General features: G+C 46.1%; 1 long non-coding RNA gene across 1 annotated transcript; it reads left to right on the top strand.

The window, feature by feature from the left end:
* The first annotated feature begins 9 nt into the window (after positions 1-9).
* Positions 10-12,298, top strand: LOC130293309 (uncharacterized). Its single transcript, XR_008848169.1, has 2 exons — positions 10-132; positions 10,570-12,298. It is a non-coding gene; the product is annotated as an uncharacterized LOC130293309 (long non-coding RNA).
* Positions 12,299-14,461: the final 2,163 nt, after the last annotated feature.

The following is a 14,461-nucleotide window of genomic DNA, read 5'->3' as shown; positions in this document are numbered from 1 at the left end:
GCTAGTTGCCGCTTTAAAGGAAGTTCGGCAACGTCTCACGTGTCTTCTGGGGACATCGCTGATTGGTCAGATTGAAACCGCGTCTGTTCCCGCGTTGGGTGGAAGCGGCGGGACGCTTGATCAGTTGCCATGGTAACCAAACCAGCTGTCAATCACTAAAGCTGTCTTCCCCCAAAAACCTCAATTTTTCAAGCTGTTGTAAAACTACAACTCCCAGCATGGCCTGATTGAAGTTGGTTGTAGTTTTGCCTCAGTTTGGGGGAACAATGGACTAGATGAGTGGTCTTTTAAACTTTGGACCTCCAGATGTTGCAGAACTACAACTCCCAGCATGCCCGGACAACATTCTGCTCTGTGAAGGGTAGAGATGAGCGAACTTACAGAAAATTCGATTCGTCACGAACTTCTCGGCTCGGCAGTTGATGGCTTTTCCTGCATAAATTAGTTCAGCTTTCCGATGCTCCGGTGGGCTGGAAAAGGTGGATACAGTCCTAGGAAAGAGTCTCCTAGGACTGTATCCACCTTTTCCAGCCCACGGAAGCACCTGAAAGCTGAACTCATTTATGCAGGAAAAGTCATCAACTGCCGAGCCGAGAAGTTCGTGACGAATCGAATTTACTGCAAGTTCGCTCATCTGTAGTGAAGGGCACTGTTCCTTAGTGAAGAAACTACAACTCCCAACATTCTTCATGTGTAGTTTTGCCACAGGTTGGGAAACGATGCACTAGATCAGTGGTCTTCAAACTGTGTACCTCCAGATGTTGCGAAACTACAACTCCCAGCATGCCCGGACAGCCAAAGGCTGTCCGGGCATGCTGGGAGTTGTAGTTTCGCAACATCTGGAGGTCCACAGTTTAGACACCTAGCCACTAAACTGAGGTGTCTCGCGGAGTGTTAGGCGACAGGTTGCACTACAAATCCCAGCAAGACTTTACTGATAAGATGTTGCAGTGGGGGCCTTACATCTCTCTAGTACAGATCTGCTTAGCCGCCATGTGCCATGCAGAATTCATTGAGATCTATTTCTCTAGATAAGCGTTTCCCAACTAGTGTGCCTCCAGCTGTTGCAAAACTACAACTCCCAGCATGCCCAGACAGCATTGTAGTTTTGCAATATCTGGAGGCACACGGGTTGGGAAACCCTGGTGGTCTAGATCAATTATTTCTAAGGCTAGGATTGCACGCAGTAACAGTGCGCCACCTAGTCGACCAATGACCAACAGAACCACCTGGGTGAATTGCCTCAATGTGGTTTTTGGCTGCGGTTTCCACAGGTGAAATAAGCGAGGGGGGGGGGGAACAAAAAGACCCATGACCAGTTTGCCAGGTAATGGCCTTGAGGTATTGCACCGTGGTGGTGTGAACACAGACGTAAAAATCACACGGTCAAAAAACCATGCTGCAGAACTTCGGTATAACGCGTTTTGTCACTAGGTATTTTAACCCTTATACTTGTGAACATATGAAGTGTAACAGAACCCCCCTGACAAAATCATAGGCCTATGGAGGTACCCCAGACCCCAAGAAAGAATAGTCAAAACTCTGAACTCCTGGCATATAGACAATGTTTCTCTGGCATGATGCTAGATGTCAATTGTTTAGGGCAGTGTTTTCCAACCAGGGTGCCTCCAGCTGTTGCAAAACTACAATTGCTTGGCATGCTGGGAAAAACTGGTTTGGGGTTATGCTTTAAAAAGCCTTATTGGAACACCCATAGACCACATGTATCTGTTCAAACTGCCTCTAATTTCATACCGAGACTGTGGTATTTATAAGGAGTGCATTACTTATCCTGTACTGATCCTGAGTTATATCCTGTATTATACTCCAGAGCTGTACTCACTATTCTGCTGGTGGGGTCACTGTGCACATACATTACTTATCCTGTACTGATCCTGAGTTATATCCTGTATTATACTCCAGAGCTGTACTCACTATTCTGCTGGTGAGGTCACTGTGTACATACATTACATTATTTATCCTGTACTGATCCTGAGTTATATCCTGTATTATACTCCCGAGCTGTACTCACTATTCTGCTGGTGAGGTCACTGTGTACATACATTACATTACTTATCCTGTACTGATCCTGAGTTATATCCTGTATTATACTCCAGAGCTGTACTCACTATTCTGCTGGTGGGGTCACTGTGCACATACATTACATTACTTATCCTGTACTAATCCTGAGTTATATCCTGTATTATACTCCAGAGCTGCACTCACTATTCTGCTGGTGAGGTCACTGTGTACATACATTACATTACTTATCCTGTACTGATCCTGAGTTATATCCTGTATTATACTCCAGAGCTGTACTCACTATTCTGCTGGTGGGGTTACTGTGCACATACATTACATTACTTATCCTGTACTGATCCTGAGTTATATCCTGTATTATACTCCAGAGCTGTACTCACTATTCTGCTGGTGAGGTCACTGTGTACATACATTACATTACTTATCCTGTACTGATCCTGAGTTATATCCTGTATTATACTCCAGAGCTGTACTCACTATTCTGCTGGTGAGGTCACTGTGTACATACATTACATTACTTATCCTGTACTGATCCTGAGTTATATTCTGTATTATACTCCAGAGCTGTACTCCCTATTCTGCTGGTGAGGTCACTGTGTACATACATTACTTATCCTGTACTGATCCTGAGTAATATCCTGTATTAAACTCCAGAGCTGCACTCACTATTCTGCTGGTGAGGTCACAGTGTACATACATTACATTACTTATCCTGTACTGATCCTGAGTAATATCCTGTATTATACTCCAGAGCTGTACACACTATTCTGCTGGTGAGGTCACTGTGTACATACATTACATTACTTATCCTGTACTGATCCTGAGTTATATCCTGTATTATACTCCAGAGCTGTACTCACTATTCTGCTGGTGGGGTCACTGTGCACATACATTACATTACTTATCCTATACTAATCCTGAATTATATCCTGTATTATACTCCAGAGCTGCACTCACTATTCTGCTGGTGAGGTCACTGTGTACATACATTACATTACTTATCCTGTACTGATCCTGAGTTATATCCTGTATTATACTCCAGAGCTGTACTCACTATTCTGCTGGTGGGGTTACTGTGCACATACATTACATTACTTATCCTGTACTGATCCTGAGTTATATCCTGTATTATACTCCAGAGCTGTACTCACTATTCTGCTGGTGAGGTCACTGTGTACATACATTACATTACTTATCCTGTACTGATCCTGAGTTATATCCTGTATTATACTCCAGAGCTGTACTCACTATTCTGCTGGTGAGGTCACTGTGTACATACATTACATTACTTATCCTGTACTGATCCTGAGTTATATCCTGTATTATACTCCAGAGCTGTACTCCCTATTCTGCTGGTGAGGTCACTGTGTACATACATTACTTATCCTGTACTGATCCTGAGTAATATCCTGTATTATACTCCAGAGCTGCACTCACTATTCTGCTGGTGAGGTCACAGTGTACATACATTACATTACTTATCCTGTACTGATCCTGAGTAATATCCTGTATTATACTCCAGAGCTGTACACACTATTCTGCTGGTGAGGTCACTGTGTACATACATTACATTACTTATCCTGTACTGATCCTGAGTTATATCCTGTATTATACCCCAGAGCTGTACTCACTATTCTGCTGGTGAGGTCACTGTGTACATACATTACATTACTTATCCTGTACTGATCCTGAGTTATATCCTGTATTATACTCCAGAGCTGTACTCCCTATTCTGCTGGTGAGGTCACTGTGTACATACATTACATTACTTATCCTGTACTGATCCTGAGTTATATCCTGTATTATACTCCAGAGCTGTACTCACTATTCTGCTGGTGAGGTCACTGTGTACATACATTACATTACTTATCCTGTACTGATCCTGAGGTATATCCTGTATTATACTCCAGAGCTGTACTCACTATTCTGCTGGTGAGGTCACTGTGTACATACATTACATTACTTATCCTGTACTGATCCTGAGTTATAGCCTGTATTATACTCCAGAGCTGTACTCACTATTCTGCTGGTGAGGTCACTGTGTACATACATTACATTACTTATCCTGTACTGATCCTGAGTTATATCCTGTATTATACTCCAGAGCTGTACTCACTATTCTGCTGGTGAGGTCACTGTGTACATACATTACATTACTTATCCTTTACTGATCCTGAGTTATATCCTGTATTATACTCCAGAGCTGTACTCACTATTCTGCTGGTGAGGTCACTGTGTACATACATTACATTACTTATCCTGTACTGATCCTGAGTTATATATCAGACAGGAGGCTCATATCTTATGCATTATTCTTTCTTTAATAATGCCCATAGCAGAACACTTTGGTATCAATTCAATAAAAGAAAACTTCAAACTACAACTCCCAGCAGTCCTAGGGCCACAGTAGTCACTCCTCCTTCGTAGCCCCTATATAAGGACTGCCCCCATATAGACCTTCCTCTTTCTTTCTGCTCATAGCAGACCCAAGATAAGTATACCCTATATCCATTGATTTATTTTCTATATTTCTGTCTTTATTGTATACTATAATATTACTCTATAGTATGTCCTTGTGTGGTGCTTATCTCAGTGGATAGCACCCACAGGTTCCGTTTTTCTTTGCTTTTCTTTCTTTCCATCTCTACTCTATTGCTTCAGCCCAGCGCCGGAAATTCCCGGTTCCGGGCCTTTTTTCAGCACTGTCGCCGCTTCGGCGTCTTCCTCTTACCTCCGGCGCTATTATCGCCACCTTCCCCTCCCCCTTCCTTCGCCATTTTCTTGCGCCTTCTTCTCCTCCGAGTTCGCGCGCGCGCGGGCTGGGGGCGGAGCTTCTTCTCCCTGGCTGGCCGCTTCTCACTTGCGGCCTGCGCTCGGAAAAGGGGCGGCGTCTCTACGCTCGTGGAGAGGCGCTCCTGCGACATCCAATCAGCACTCAGAGGGATGTAGTCTCGCGAGACTTCGTCCCCTGGGTACAAGGACTCCGGGCTCCCCTCCCACCACAACGTCAGTGCAACGCCAGCGGTGTGGAGGATCGGAACCCTGTACTGTACTGTGTCGAGTAGGTAGTGTAGTGCCCCACATTTGTTTTTTCCAGTGGAACGGAATTTATTCCGTCTAGTTAGGTTTCTGTGCAGTGGTCTCACTACTCACCCCTCAGCCACTACCCTAGCTTCCTTGCATCCTAAACTTTACTATGGCCGAGGAACCTTCACCTGCCCCCCTCAGAGCTGAGGCTCTCTCCCTGGATTCGGCACAATTTATGTCCGCCACCCAGATACAGGACTTAATTAACAGGTCGGTCCAAGCAGCCCTGGCCTCGTCCATGTTATCCTCTGGCCCGCATCAGCCGGCTTCCCATGCCCCAATCCCTCCACTTCATGGTGGAGAACCGCAGGTAAAAAAGGGCAAAGCTTCCCATAAAAGGAAGTACACCTCCGACTCCCCGGCAGGGGAAGATAATAATATGCTCCAGACAGTTCCTACCCCGGTCTGTCAACCCCAGCATTCTTCACACTCCGCTCGACCCCTGGGCCTCGGGGAGTTACATGGCAAGAGTTACATGGCTAGGCGGGCAAAACCCGACTCCTATGTAGACTCCTCTACTGAGGGTTCTTCGGGTTCTTCTAATGAGTCTGAGGACTACGAGTCCAATCCCAACATTGAAGAGGATGCTGGGGATACGGCGCTCGACACCAACGCCAACCCTGCCACGCAGGGCAATGTTATCCTAGATGCCCTAGGAGAACCCCTGTTCCATCCAGACGCGATCTCCCACCCGAGATCGGGCGACTGGTCACCACTCCCCCATGTGGCCCAATATGTAGAGCTTGGGCCCGTAAAGCTCTGGATAGGTCCAGCCGTAATAAGCTGAGGGCTGAATGCCCTAGACCTTTTATCCCCAATAAAGTGGTGGTCACCCCTGAGGTGGATCCTATCCTGATGAAATACCTTTTAAAATCAGGAAAATTCACTAAGAAGGGTATAGAACGCTCCTTTAAGACTATTCAGGAGCGTATCCTTGATTTAATGGGTCCCCTCACAAAAATCCTTAATTTAGCGGAACATTCCGCAACGACGGATGAGCCTGTGGACGTCCGTCAGCTCCGTGGGTGGGCTCAGAGAGCCATTTGCCTAGCAGGTACGGCCAATACCACCTGCTCTGTTGAGAGGCGCCGGTCGATCCTTATGAGACTCGACCCGCAACTATCCCACCTGGCCGAGACCGAACCTGGTCCTTCGGCAGCAGGCATGCTTTTTGGGGACAGTCTAATGAAAGATGTCAATAGATTTGTTGGCCTTTTTACGGGCTTAGATAAGGCCCAAAATTCCCTAAAGAAATCGGGGTCCAGTAAAATTTTTCCCCGGGCCGGCAGAAGTAGAGGCCGATCTGCCGGCCGCTCTGCTCCCTATAGGCCACAGGGCAGACCCTTCGCCCAATACCAGTATCCACAGGCTCCCCCCTCCTACACCGTACCCGTGGTTCAACCATCACCATTCTTCCCTCCTCGAGGCAGACCCTGGAGAGGTCGTGGCGGACGTGGATACCCCCGTTCCCGCCCTTCTATCGGTGAGTGTAACTTCCATTCCACAGTCTCACATACCTGTGGGGGGTCGACTGATGTATTTTACCCACGCCTGGTCTGCGATTACGGCAGACGTATGGATTCTTCAGACAGTGGGGGGGTTTCACATAGAATTCCAATCCTTGCCGATTCTGGGTGTGATTACGCCTCCTATTTACTTTTCCGATCAAAACGTTGCCCTCATAGACAACGAGGTACAGGATCTCCTGTACAAACATGCGATCGTGGAATCCGACCCATCTTCCCTAGGGTTCGTAAGCAACCTCTTCCTAGTGAAGAAAAAAGGGGGCGGCTACCGCCCAGTCATAAATCTACGAGACTTAAACCAACATGTCACGTATCGCCATTTCAAGATGGAGGGAATTCATTCCCTCTGGGACCTCCTACTACCAGGAGACTGGCTGGTGAAGGTGGACTTAAAGGACGCCTACCTCACCATCCCTATACACCCAGAGTCACAACAATCCCTCAGATTCCTTTGGAAGGGCCGCATGTGGCAATTTACCTGCCTTCCGTTCGGCCTATCGTCCGCCCCGTGGTGTTTCACCAAACTGATGAAACCGGTGGTGGCGGCTCTGAGGAGCAGGGGGGTTCGTCTGATCATTTACCTAGACGACCTTCTCATCATGGCCCGCTCCAAAGCTCAGGCCTCCCTTTACATGTCGTGGGCGATATCACTGCTACATACTCTGGGCTTCATAATCAACCGAGAAAAGTCTGTCCTGATTCCTGGTCAGGAGATGGAATTCCTGGGTTTCTTGGTGGACACCAATCGCGCACTACTGCGACTCCCCAAGTCCAAGCTAGCCCTGATCCGCAAGGAAATCAGGGCGGTTCTGCGCAAAGGATGCTTATCATTACGGATTCTGGCGCGCCTGGTGGGACTCCTGGCGGCTTCCATCCAGGCTATCTTTCCGGCCCCCTTGCATTATCGAGCCCTTCAGAGGCTCAAGATCTTGCATCTGCGGCAAGGCCTCAGATACGCGGACAAGGTACCTCTTTGTCCGGCGGCTATCGAGGAGTTACATTGGTGGCTTCGTCATGCCGTCGAGTGGAACGGCAAAGCCATTTTCAACCCATACCCAGACGTCATCATAGAGTCGGACGCGAGCAGGCTTGGCTGGGGCGCTCGATGCGGGGAGACTTCCACAGGAGGGACTTGGTCCGTCAAGGAGGTCGACCTGCATATCAATGCATTGGAGCTCCTGGCAGCATATTTTGCTGTCAAGAGTTTCATGCCTCGTTCGTCCAATTGTTGTGTGTTACTACGCATGGACAACGTGGCAGCGGTTCAGTACGTCAACCGCTTGGGGGGTACCAGATCCAAGATCCTAGCGGACCTTGCCAAAGACTTCTGGCACTTTTGCCTGGCCCGCAACATTATCCCGGTAGCGGAGTACATTCCAGGGGTCTCCAACACGGTGGCCGATTGGAACTCTCGCTATCTCCTCGATTCCAGCGATTGGCGGCTGGACCGCTCCATCTTTCTGCAGTTGCGGCGCCTGTGGGGTCCGTTATGCACGGACCTTTTTGCGTCCCGCCTCAACCACCAGCTGCCCCACTTCTTCAGCTGGAGGCCGGACCCAGAGGCAGCGGCGGTAGACGCTCTCCGCCTCATCTGGCCGAGGGGAACGCATTACGCTTTTCCTCCCTTCCAGTTGATCCCCCGGGTTCTTCTGCATACGACGAACCAGAGAGCGACGGTTGTGCTGATCACGCCTTGGTGGCCGACGCAACCATGGTTTCCTCTCCTTCTGGGGATGGCCGTGGATTATCCCAGAGTGATACCCCACATTCCACACCTTCTCACCAACCCGACCAGGGGTCTCCATCCTCTGGTGTTGGAGGGCAAACTGCCTCTCCTGGCGTGGTTGGTTTCGGGGTCTCAGACGCGGATCATGACCTTTCAAAATCAGCTAGGGACCTCCTCGCCCTGGCCTGGGCCCCCGGGACTAGATCGGCATACCGATCAGCCTGGAGGCTCTGGGTTCGTTGGTGTGATCAACGGCAAGTTGATCCCGTACATGCACCTGTGTCTGTAGTGGTGAACTACCTGGCGGATTCTTTTGAATCTGGCAAGTCTTATAGCTCCATTAACGTATACCGGTCGGCTATTGCGGCTTATCACTGCCCAGTGGACTCTCTACCGATTGGCAAACACCCGCTGGTTTGTAGACTTTTGCGTGGCATAAAATTTCAGCGTCCCCCTAGGCCTAGGTATCAGTCGACCTGGGATGTCTCCAGGTTGCTTGATATGTTTGCTTCATGGATGAACAATGACTATCTTTCCCTGAAACTATTGTCATATAAACTGACGGTCCTTCTATGTTTGGTGTCCATAAAGCGGGTCTCAGACGTGAAGGCTCTGGACATCTCTAGGCGACAATTTTCGCCTCAGGGAGTGAAATTCTCGGTGGTCCGTAGGACCAAGACGGGTATCCACTCGGTTTTTTATCCATTTTTTCCTGCGCATCCGAAGCTCTGTGTTGTTCGTTGCCTACAGGCGTACGAATCGCAGACAGACCTGCGCTCTCCGGATTTCTCTCAGCTCCTCATCTCTTATGTCAGACCTCATCGTCCAGTTGCCTCCGCTACCCTAGCGCGTTGGGTACGCTCTGCCATGGACATGGCGGGTATAGATGTATCTCTGTTTGGAGCTCACTCGTCCAGGGGTGCTATGGCTACGAAAATAGTCACAGCAGGGGGCTCCCTCTCCGATTTATTGATGGCGGCTGATTGGTCTTCGGAGACCACCTTCCGTCATTTCTACTTCAGACCGGAGGACCATGTTTCTCTGTCGGTCTTATAAGGCTCTGACTGGTTACTGTTTATTTCTGTCATAGCTAGTTGTTAGCTTTGAACTTGCATAAGATATGAGCCTCCTGTCTGATATATAAATCTAGATTTTCCTAGCTTGTGACGGAAAATATTAGTTATATGAAGACAGGAGGCGAGTATCTTCCCTCCCAACCCACCCTATTACGACTCTTTGTTCTCTTTACAGGATATTGAACGCAGAGGCGGTGTTCCCGAGTTTGGTTGACCTGTCTGTTTACAGCTGTTTGGGTTCTCTACAGTCCCCGTTGGGACGAAGTTAGGCCTCATTGACCTTTGGACTTCTGCTGCTCGGGGTCGAGGCACCGAGTGTTTGCGGACCGCTGAGGATGTCCGGATAGAGTCGATTTTGTGCGGTTCCGATTCGCATGAAGAAAGAGGAAGGTCTATATGGGGGCAGTCCTTATATAGGGGCTACGAAGGAGGAGTGACTATTGTGGCCCTAGGACTGCTGGGAGTTGTAGTTTGAAGTTTTCTTTTATTGAATTGATACCAAAGTGTTCTGCTATGGGCATTATTAAAGAAAGAATAATGCATAAGATATGAGCCTCCTGTCTTCATATAACTAATATTTTCCGTCACAAGCTAGGAAAATCTAGATTTATATCCGGTATTATACTCCAGAGCTGTACTCATTAAAGGGGTATTCCAGGCAAAACCTTTTTTTATATATATCAACTGGCTCCGGAAAGTTAAACAGATTTGTAAATTACTTCTATTAAAAAATCTTAATCCTTCCAATAGTTATTAGCTTCTGAAGTTTTCTGTCTAACTGCTCATTGATGATGTCACGTCCCGGGAGCTGTGCATGATGGGAGAATATCCCCATAGGAACTGCACAGCTCCCGGGATGTGAGTCATCAGAGAGCAGTTAGACAGAAAACAACAACTCAACTTCAGAAGCTAATAACTATTGGAAGGATTAAGATTTTTTAATAGAAGTAATTTACAAATCTGTTTAACTTTCCGGAGCCAGTTGATATATATAAAAAAGTTTTGGCCTGGAATACTCCTTTAACTCTAAAGGGCTGCAGTCACACATCATAACCACCATAATAAACCACAGACAAGAATTTCAATTTATTAATTTTATTTTTATATTTAATAGATAAGTTACAGCCAACATGCAAGTGACAAAAAAATTAAATACATTTCTAGAAAATAAAGCCGCCTATATTACAAGACTTCTGAAAAATAAAGTGCATATCACCTAACGTCGCTGAAGCGCCTTCTACCCATAGCTTCTCGATTCAAGTCAATTTACGTTTGGCAAATAAAGAAAAGGGGGGGGGGGGGGGGGAGAAGGATCAATAATGGAGACCGTGCCCTATATTCTGCACACATCTGCTGATAATAGTGTTAGTGGAGAATTCTATGTACCGGACTCGAGCCACAAACTAGAACATGCTTAAAGGGGTCTTCTACCTCGAGATGACTGGTGTGTGACGCATCTAAATGCAGCATATGTGTTTATAAGGGAGCCTGCTGTCCAGTGCCGATCCTGAGCAGAGATAAGGAAATACTTCTATATTACAGCAGCTCCCCCGCTGGATAAAGACAGTATTACAACTATCTGGAAAGGAGCTCTAGGGTGCTATGGAAGGCCATGCAATTAGGAAAACTTGTCCGAAAATCTAACAAGGCATTTTCACGATAATTTTGCTTTTGTCATCCTGGAATAATCACATAGCGCTTCTAGTTTATATGAGGATAGCCATAAATCAATCTCAGTTTTCTGGGACAGGACAATGAATAACAGCGGTCTCCAACTAGCAGCTCTTAAAGGGGTACTCCGGTTAAATTTTTATTTTATTTTTTAAATCAAGTGATGCCTGAAAGTTAAACAGATTTGTAAATTAATACTATTAAAAAAAAAAAAATCTTAATCCTTCCAGTACTTATCAGCTGCTGTATGCTACAGAGGAAGTTCTCTTCTTTTTGAATTTCTTCTCAGTCTGACCACAGTGCTCTCTGCTTACACCTCTGTCCATGTAAGGAAATGTCCAGAGCAGGAGAGGTTCGCTATGGGGATTATCTTTTGCTCTGGACAGTTCCTGACATGGACAGAGGTGTCAGCAGAGAGCACTGTGGTCAGACTGGAAATAAATTAAAAAAGAAAATAACTTCCTCTGTAGTATACAGCAGCTGATAAGTACTGGAAGGATTACGATTTTTATATCGAACTAATTTACAAATCTGTTTAACTTTCTGGCACCAGTTGATTTTGGTTTTCCACCAGAGTACCCCTTTAAAGTGTTGCAGAACTAGAAATATTCTGGTTGGCAAAGAACATGCTGGGAGTTGTAGTGCTGCAGCAATCATAAGCCACAAAGTCACCTCAGAGGTCAAAAAAAAAAAAATACAACAAAAGTCACAAACACCAATGTGCATTAACACAAAGCCTTCTTATTTCATACATTTACGCATCAAATCTGCTACAATCTCACAACTAGACATAAATAATCCAACATTAATAGGGGAAATATACAGAATAGAGGGGTCAGTGCACGATAGTTGTGGATATTCCCAATATTAGGTATAATCCAGACTACTGATACTTCTTTCTATAACATACGGGGCCTCGGATTAACATTCCTCCACTTACTTACATGACCCGAGCTCAGAGTCATTGCTTCTTCCTATTATTCTGTGTCTGTATTTAGGATTGAGAACCTTAATATCCTATAAAGGGGGACTGTGCATAAAGGGTTAGAAACAACCAACATTGTGTCCTGGTGCAAATCAGACTCTGGAAATGTATCAGTGGACGTGAAATACGTGAGTGGACAGTGATAGGAAAAGAGTATTATTTATTTATACTGTATAATATATATATATATATATATATATATATATATATATATATATATATATATATATATATATATATATAATTTTTTATATATATATATATATATATATATATATATATATATATATATATATATATATATATATATATATATTTTAATATAAAAAAAATTAGAGATAGATAGATTATATATATATATATATCTCTATCTGTCTGGTGTAAACACGTTACATGTATTTAATATTACAAGTGTGTGCATCTGCTTGTATCAATGACTGCATGATAAGGACTAGAGATGAGCGAACTTACAGTAAATTTGATTCGTCACAAACTTCTCGGCTCGGCGGTTGCTGACTTTTCCTGCATAAATTAGTTCAGCTTTCCGGTGCTCCGGTGGGCTGGAAAAGGTGGATACAGTCCTAGGAGACTCTTTCCTAGGACTGTATCCACGTTTTCCATCCCACCGGAGCACCGGAAAGCTGAACTAATTTATGCAGGAAAAGTCATCGACCGCCGAGCCGAGAAGTTCGTGACGAATCGAATTTACTGTAAGTTCGCTCATCTATAATAAGGACCATAGTAAGGGGTCCTTAGACACAGTGAGGTATGGTCACCTGTTACGTTTCCTCTGTTTGGAATGAGGACAGAAAAGAACGCAAATATATACAATATATATTAAGGCAAGTCTTGTAGTGTGCGGCTCTCTAGTGTTGCGTTTCCCAACCAGGGTGCCTCCAGCTGCTGCTAAACTACAACTCCCAGCATGCCCGGACAGCCGAAGGCTGTCCGGGCATGCTGGGAGTTGTAGTTTTGCAGCAGCTGGAGGCACCCTGGTTGGGAAACACTGCATTAGTGGTTGTAAACTGCAAATCCCAGCATGCCCCGACAGTCTAGGCAGCTTCTAGCTTAGCTGTAGTGCTGCTGGCGTTCACCCCCCACCCCCTTTATGAGCAGGCAGAATAGTGAGTGCAGATCTGGAGTATAACAAGGCTGCGACTCAGAGAGAGTAGACGATAACTAATGCAATATATCTAAGAGTTAATAATTAAGGGGGTACTACTATCATTGGGGTGCCCCATTAATAGCCTAAGTAGAGAACTGCCACAAAAGAGCGCCCCCCCGCCCTAAAAGACTGCAGTGCTGCAGTAGAAATTAATTTTGTAGGTCCAGGGGCTGAGACCCCCACCGATCACTAAGTGCTTCTGCCGCTTTATTTTAGCCATCAGTGCGGTTCTCAGCACCCAGGTCCCCACCGGTCACAATACTTCTGACCTGTCTATTAGTCACGTCAAAAGTTTTTTGTAAGTTATAGTTCCACTTTAGATAAAGATGCAAAAAGATGAAAAATCTCACCATCCTGCTCGTGCGCAATTATACAAACACCACTCCAGACGTTCGGTGCCATGGGAAGCTCCGCCTCTTTTTCTCCATAGTGCCACTTTAGATAAAGAAAGATCGCACGGCGTACAATATCTGACTGGGGTATGCGGATTCTAACTGGATATGGCACCGACACCCCAAAAGAGATAAGCTTAAAAACGGAAAGGCGGTCCTGGAAGTATACCTAGTGGTAGTGATGATTTAAGTAGTAGAGGGGGAGGTCAAAGCAGTCGGACCCCCTGAAATCTAAAACTTATCCCCTTATCCTGCAGATAGGGGGATAGGTTTTTGCCCTCGGTACTTCTCCTTTAATCATAAAATAGTGGTAAACAAGATAAAACGAATAAAAGTAATATCGTATCCCTCTTTAAGAAAAAACATCAAAAAGGGGAACCTCCAAAAGGATAGGACTGTGGGGGGTCCAACTGCTGGGACCCCCTGCGATCTCCTGAACTGGGACCAGTCCCAACTTACCAGACGTGTGTTCTTGCATTGCCCCCCCCCCCCCCCCCCCAACCTTCGGAGACGTGTTCTGGTTGTACGGGAGTGACAGACCCCCTCCAGCCAATCATCGCCCAATATGGGGTCCCATCTCAGCCGATGATCCGCTGAACAGGTCGTCACCCCGAGTGCGTCTCCGAGTGCGGGGGGTAAGAGCGATGCGAGGAGAACGTGCGTCTGGTTGAGCTGTTCCTTACCACGAATGTTATTCAGAAGTCTTCCTATGTATAATGGCCTCCTGCGCACGGAAAGAAGTTAGTTGTTTCCTATAAGAAGATTACCCACACGAGAGACAATCTTCTTATGG

Source organism: Hyla sarda, chromosome 10 (assembly GCF_029499605.1).
Source record: "Hyla sarda isolate aHylSar1 chromosome 10, aHylSar1.hap1, whole genome shotgun sequence".
In the NCBI taxonomy this organism is placed as follows: Eukaryota; Metazoa; Chordata; class Amphibia; order Anura; family Hylidae; genus Hyla; species Hyla sarda.
Note: the sequence above shows the minus strand (reverse complement) of the source record. Positions and strands in the feature narration are given on the sequence as shown.